Consider the following 6658-nt stretch of genomic DNA (forward strand, 5'->3'; position numbering starts at 1 on the left):
AAAAACCCTGAGAAAATCGTCTCAGTGGAGATATACCATTCTAAAATAAAGTGTGTGAATTTTCAGCCTTCCAGAGTTATTTCCCTTCTTCTGATGACGTCATCAGTGACGTCACTACGCACGCACGTGACCGTTACGTTCTACTACGGCACTCAAGGGGACTTTTAACTAAATTAATTAACTTCCGAAATAGGATGCCAGCCAGTCTTCCACCTCCGAAAGGCGGTACCCGCCAGGTCCTCGGTCGCCGATGTAGACGATGCGAGAGTCGAGAACGATAAAGAGGCGCTCGTACAAGGCTCCATACAGGAAGTTGGCGTCATCGCTCATGTTATCGACCACCACGGGGCAGGCCGGGCGAGCCTTCAGTAGTTGTCTGGCTGCGCTCAGTCGCTCTTCCAGACTGCGGTGATCCCTGCGTAGCGTGCAGATGATGAAGGAGTTAGTAATGGTAGCAGTCGTAGTAGCAGCTGCAGCAGCAGCAACAATAGTAGTAGTAGTAGCAGTAATAATAGTAGTAGTAGTGGTGATGATGGCAGCAGCAGTAGCAGCAGCAATAGTAGTAGCAGCAGCAACAATAGTAGTTGCAATAGTAGTAGTAGTAGTGGTGATGATGGCAGCAGCAGCAGTAATAGTAGTAGCAGCAGCAACAATAGTAGTTGCAATAGTAGTAGTAGTAATAGTAGTAGTAGTGGTGATGATGGCAGTAGCAGCAGTAATAGTAGTAGCAGCAGCAACAATAGTAGTTGCAATAGTAGTAGTAGTAGTGGTGATGATAGCAGCAGCAGCAGCAGCAATAGTAGTAGCAGCAGCAACAATAGTAGTTGCAATAGTAGTAGCTGTAGTAGAAGTAGTGATGGCAGCAGCAATAGTTGTAGCAGCTTTGATAGCTGGAGCAGAGGCAGTATAATAAATAACAAAGAGTGGTAATTCTTTCTACTGATTCACGAGGCACACAACTTCTAGTCACAAACACACATGCATGCACTCAAGGCCTGACTAAGCGTGTTGGGTTATGCTGCTGCTCAGGCATCTGCCAAGCAGATGTGGTGTAGCGAATATGGATTTGTCCGAACGAGGTGACGCCTCCTTGAAGAAACTGGCACTAAAATGTCATCATCGTCATCATGATCATCATCATCACCATCCCATGATCATGTCGTCACCGTAAGCTTCAACAACATCATGCTGGTGGTGGTGATCATTACTATTCCCCTCGTCCGATCAAAAATAGTTAAACACACACATACACACACACACACGCGCGCGCGCGCGCGCGCGCGCATATAATCCTTTCTTAATGCTAAAGAAACCTCAGCGTCTCCAGTGGAGGTGTCTCCGGTTAAAGCTAAGTCTTCTTCTTCGTTCGTGGGCTGCAACTCCCACGTTCACTCGTGTGTACACGAGTGGGCTTTCACGTGTATGACCGTTTTTATCCCGCCATGTAGGCAGCCATACTCCGTTTTCAGGGAGTGTGCACGCTGGGTATGTTCTAGTTTCCATAACCCACCGAACACTGACATGGATTACGGAATCTTTAACGTGCTTATTTGATCTTCTGTTTGCGTATACACACGAAAAGGGTTCAGGCACAAACGGGTCTGCACACATGAGAACCTGGGAGATCAGAAAAAAAAAAATCTCCACCCTTTACCCACAAGGCGCCGTTACCGAGATTTGAACCCGGGGCCCTCAGACTGAAAGTCCAACGCTTTAAACACTCGGCTATTGCGCCCGTCGTTAAAGCTAAGTAAACTTTAGCACTACTATGTTCGCTGCTCGTCTGCTATGTTCGCTGCTCGTCTGCTATGTTCGCTGCTCGTGCAATCCGTCCCCGCCCCACTGAGCCTTGCACCTGATGACGAAGGGGTTGTTGCGGAAGGCCCAGCCGTCGGCAGGGTGCGCCTCCTGGATGTAGATGACTAGGAAGTCCACCCGCCCGGCGTACTGTTCCGCCACCCGGTTAAACTGGCCCAGCTTGGCCATGAAGGGGGGTCAGCTGCAGCTGCCAAAGTTGAGCACCTGCACACATGTAGATGGCTGGGTGGGTGTGTATGGAAGTAGGCAGATAAGCAGGTAGGTAGACAGGTTGGAAGGTAGGTAGGCAGGTTGGAAGTTGGGTAGGTGGGTAGGTAGGTAAGCAGGTAGGTAGACAGGTTGGAAGATGGGTAGGTAGGTAGGTGAGTAAGTAGGTAGGCAGATAAGTGCATGGGTAGACAGACAGATAGGTAGGAGGGTATCTAGGTAGGTAGGTGGGTGGGTAGGTACGTCGGCTGGTAGACAAACAGGTTGGAAGAAAGGTAGGAAGGTATCTACGTAGGTAGGTGGTAAGGTAGATAACAGGTAGGTAGGTAGACGGGAAGGTAGGTAGGCAAAGCTGCCAAAGTTGAGCGCCTGCACACACATAGACTAGAAAGGTAGGTGGATGGGTAGGTTGGTAACAGGTAGGTAGCTAGATGGGTATGTAGGTATGGGTAGAAAAGTAGTTAGGCAGGCAGATAGGTAAGTAGGTAAGAAACTGTGTAGGTAGATAAGGTAGGCAGAGCTGCCGAAGTTCAACACTTTCACACACTGGCACGCATAGACAGGTAGGTCGGCAGGTAAAGTCAGTAGGAAGACGGACAGGTAAGTAGGTAGGTCGGTAGGTAAGTACAGCTGCCGAAGTTCAACACTTGCACACACATATAGATAGGTAGGTAGGTAGGTAGGCAGGAAGAGCTGCCAAAATTCAACATTTGCATACACAAAAACATTTAGCTAGTAGGTAGTTAGGTGGGTACACCTGCCAAATTTCAACACCTGTTCTCTCAAAGACAACTAGGAGATCAGTAGGTAGATAGGTAGGTTGGTACTGGTACAGCTGCCTAAGTTCAACATTTACACACACATAGACAAAGTACGCACGCGCGCGCGCACACAGACACACACACACACACACACACACAATTCCACTGACCAGTGGCCGGCCAGCGTGCATGAACGACAGGAGGTTCAAAGGGAGAGCAGACAGATCGTGCACCACGGGATCGGGCGCCTTCTCTCCCTTCCTTGCTCTTCGCCATAGGTCCACGTAGCGGGCGTAGAAAAACTTGCGTACATACGCCAGGCTGGAAACGACGGTGTCGATCAGTAAACAAACACATAAAGCAATGGACGGATGGATAAAGGAATGAATGTAAATGTATGGGCAAGTAGATAGATAAATGAATGACTGTATGAATGAACTAATAAATAAATCAGTAAATAAACGAAGCCCAGCCGACACAACACAGCAAGCACCACACAGCACAACAAGTGCCACACAAAACAAACACAACAAACACTGCACAACACTGAACACCACACTGACAAACACAAACACAACAAACACCACACAAACACAACTCATCACAACACAACACAACAAACACCACACCACACAACACAAAAAAAACAAAAAAAAAAACACAACGCACACAACAAACACCCGGCACACAAACACAACACAACAAGCACCACAAAATACAACACAACTGACAGACACCACACCACACCACACAAACACAACACAAACACAACAAACACCACACCACACCACACAAACACAATAAACACCACACCACAAAACACAACACAACAAACAGCACACAACACACTGAAACACAACAAACACCACACAACACAAACACAACAAACACCACACAACACAAACACAACAAACACCACACAACACAAACACAACAAACACCACACCACACAACACAACAAACAGCACACAACACACTGAAACACAACAAACACCACACAACACAAACACAACAAACACCACACCACACAAACACAACAAACACCACACCACACCACACAACTCAAAACACAGCCACAACAAACACACAAACCACAACCTGTAAACGGTGTCCACATAGTCCTCGGGCTGAAGGGGCGTGTCCTTCATGACGTCAGTCATCATGGCCGACACCCTGGCGTACATCGAGCGTGAAACCCGGGACAGTAGCAACACGAGGATCATCCGCGCCGTCGTCAGCACCAACCGGGCCAGCCCGAGGGAGAAGCGAAGCGCTTCCTTTAGTGGTGTGAGCATGGTTGGAGGGAGGCGGGGGGCGGGGGGCGGGGGGAGGGAGTTTAGGGGAGGGGGGAGGGAGTCCGGGGGCGGGGGGGGGGGGGGGGGGGGACCGGGGGGCCGAGAGGACCGGGTGGGGGGTTGGGGGTGGGGGGGGGAGAGAAAGAGCGACGTGGTGTTATTCGCAGGTGGTTGGTCCACCCTCCAAACTGCGATCGGTCGACCGTGCTCAGTTTTGTGAAGTCCAGTCCCTTGCCCCTTCAGCAGTGATCCTTCGCTGAATGAGGTCTGTCAGAAATGCCAATTTTTTGGTCGTATGCCTGGGTTACTGGGTTATATAATAATAATAATAATAATAATAATAATAATAATAATAATAATAATCACTATAATAATGATAATAACAGCAACAACAGTAACAATAATAATAATAACAATAAAATAATGATAACAATAACAATAATAATAATAATAAAATGTAGGCTTACATAGCGCAGTACCCCCATCTCAGATGGGGCTCACCACGCTTTACAATAAAAAAAATATACAAATTTAAGACTAACTGTCGAAAAAATATGTACAAAGTCAACACAGTTTCACATGACACTGGCTAAAATATACATATGTAAGGTTAAAGCGACATAAAAAGTATGTAAATCGACACAGGCGCCACGACAGTAAATCACACAAGTGTAAACCACAGCAAAACAAAGCACATCATTGTCAGAAATAAACACCACGGAACCAGGCATCACAAAAAACAAACCCACCAAAATCATCACAGATGCATACAGATCAACACAAACAGCACACCCAGCAGCAAAATTCACAGCAAGCAACTGCAGATGGAAAATTTTCCAGTGAGAAAAGTACAGTTTGAAAAGATGTGTTTTGAGTGCTCACTTGATTGCGGTTGCTGGGGTGTGACGTGTGAGGTGTGAGGGCAGTGAATTCCATTGTTTATAGGTGCAGCAAAAGAAAAGTCATTCCTTCTTTGTTCGTTCAGTTTTTTCGTTCGCTCGCTCGCTTGCTCGTTCATTCCATCCGTGTAAACACACACACACGCACGCACGCACGCACGCATGCACGCACGCACGCACGCACGCACGCACACACACACACACACACACACACACACACACACACACACACACACACACACACACACACCAAATGCCTGTAAAATTGAAGATTTTTTGTTTCCTTTCCACACAAAAGCTCGAAAAACTTAAATAACAGAAGGTTTGGTTCCCATCCCCCCGCCCTCCAAACCCACCTCAACTACAAGAAAGACCCTGGAGAAGAACAACTGGCCTACCTCGCCGAAAGCGACGACGATCCACGCTCAATACAGAACAGCCGTCGTCTTCGTCTTCCTTGAGGAGTGACTGCTGATAGCCACTGTGCTCAGAACAGAGTGATGTCTGACAGCCACTCCATGTCAAACGAGAAGGCCACAGCAGACGGCCTGCTGTCACTGATCTAAAAATAGGTGGATAGCACATACCTACTTTAAGCCCCTTTGCAAACTGAAGCCAGCGGAATTTTGGTACTCCAGCCATTTTGGTACTCGTGTCTGAAAAGCGCGAAGCGGTAACTTCCTATATGTAGCCGAGCGCTCAGCTGGCTACGATGACTGCTTCATGGTAAGCTTTCACTTGGTCGCGGCGTTAGTAAAGCTGACATTCCTGTGTGTGCCACCACAGCAAGTTTGCGCTGCGTGTCACTGCACTGTTTTCCTGTAATAACTTTGGTAAATAAGCCATTGGCAGATATCAATCAAGACACAACATTTGGCATGTCGTGGGGGCAAGCATGACACGATTTCATTAAAGACACACGGCTATAGTTCAGAAACTACCGGACGACTTCTCAATGGATTGACGGCCGGATACGAGAAACAATATGGCGTCCAGATGGCGGCTTCAGCCTTCCTGGCCAATGAACAATCCATCTATTTTTAAGAGTAGTGGCCAACTGTATATTCCCAGACAACGCAGCGTGTCACACATCTGCAAGGCACAGTTGTTTTTTTCGTCGAGTCACACCGCTACTTTTTCATTTTATTATCATATATATATACTTTTTTTATATGAAGTTGACAAACATATACCCACATTGTTATATGTCAACTTATCTCATCTGTCCATTCGTCACTGTTGACCTAAGTTTGCCAGGCTGCGGGTGGTTTGATAACGACCCATAAAACAGGACACACACCGGTGTGGCGCTCCGGAATGACCCCACCCTCAAATTAACTCTATGGAGTTGTTTTTTTTCTGCGATACGCCACCCCTGCATCTCCACCAGCTAGCACACGAAAGAAATCGTGGATGATACCCAGTCACAATGTGGGAAATTGGTCGTTGTACTGTTGGGGGAAAGATTGGGAGTTTTGCTCTTTTGTCAACTTTCATTACTATTGTGCGGCAGGACGAATATTGGGGAATATTTATGAGAGTTATTGCATTGTGAAAGTAAGTCTTAGGTTTATACCCTACGTATGATAGAATTAACTTTGTACCATAGGTTTTCTTCACCTCTTGATTCCTGCATCTTGTATGTCTTTAAGGCATATATCCATCTTTGAGTTTATCA

At 47.0% G+C, this 6658-nt stretch overlaps 1 pseudogene across 1 annotated transcript; it reads right to left on the reverse strand.

Annotated features, from left to right (window-relative positions):
* LOC143277443 (thyroxine 5-deiodinase-like) lies at positions 1 to 4130 on the reverse strand (annotated as a pseudogene). Its single transcript, XR_013053742.1, has 4 exons — positions 3885 to 4130; positions 2957 to 3107; positions 1856 to 2022; positions 1 to 415 (listed from the first exon to the last, which is right to left on the reverse strand). The product of XR_013053742.1 is annotated as a thyroxine 5-deiodinase-like (transcript).
* Between the last annotated feature and the right edge of the window lie 2528 nt (positions 4131 to 6658).

This window comes from Babylonia areolata, chromosome 34 (genome assembly GCF_041734735.1).
Source record: "Babylonia areolata isolate BAREFJ2019XMU chromosome 34, ASM4173473v1, whole genome shotgun sequence".
Classification (NCBI taxonomy): Eukaryota; Metazoa; Mollusca; class Gastropoda; order Neogastropoda; family Buccinidae; genus Babylonia; species Babylonia areolata.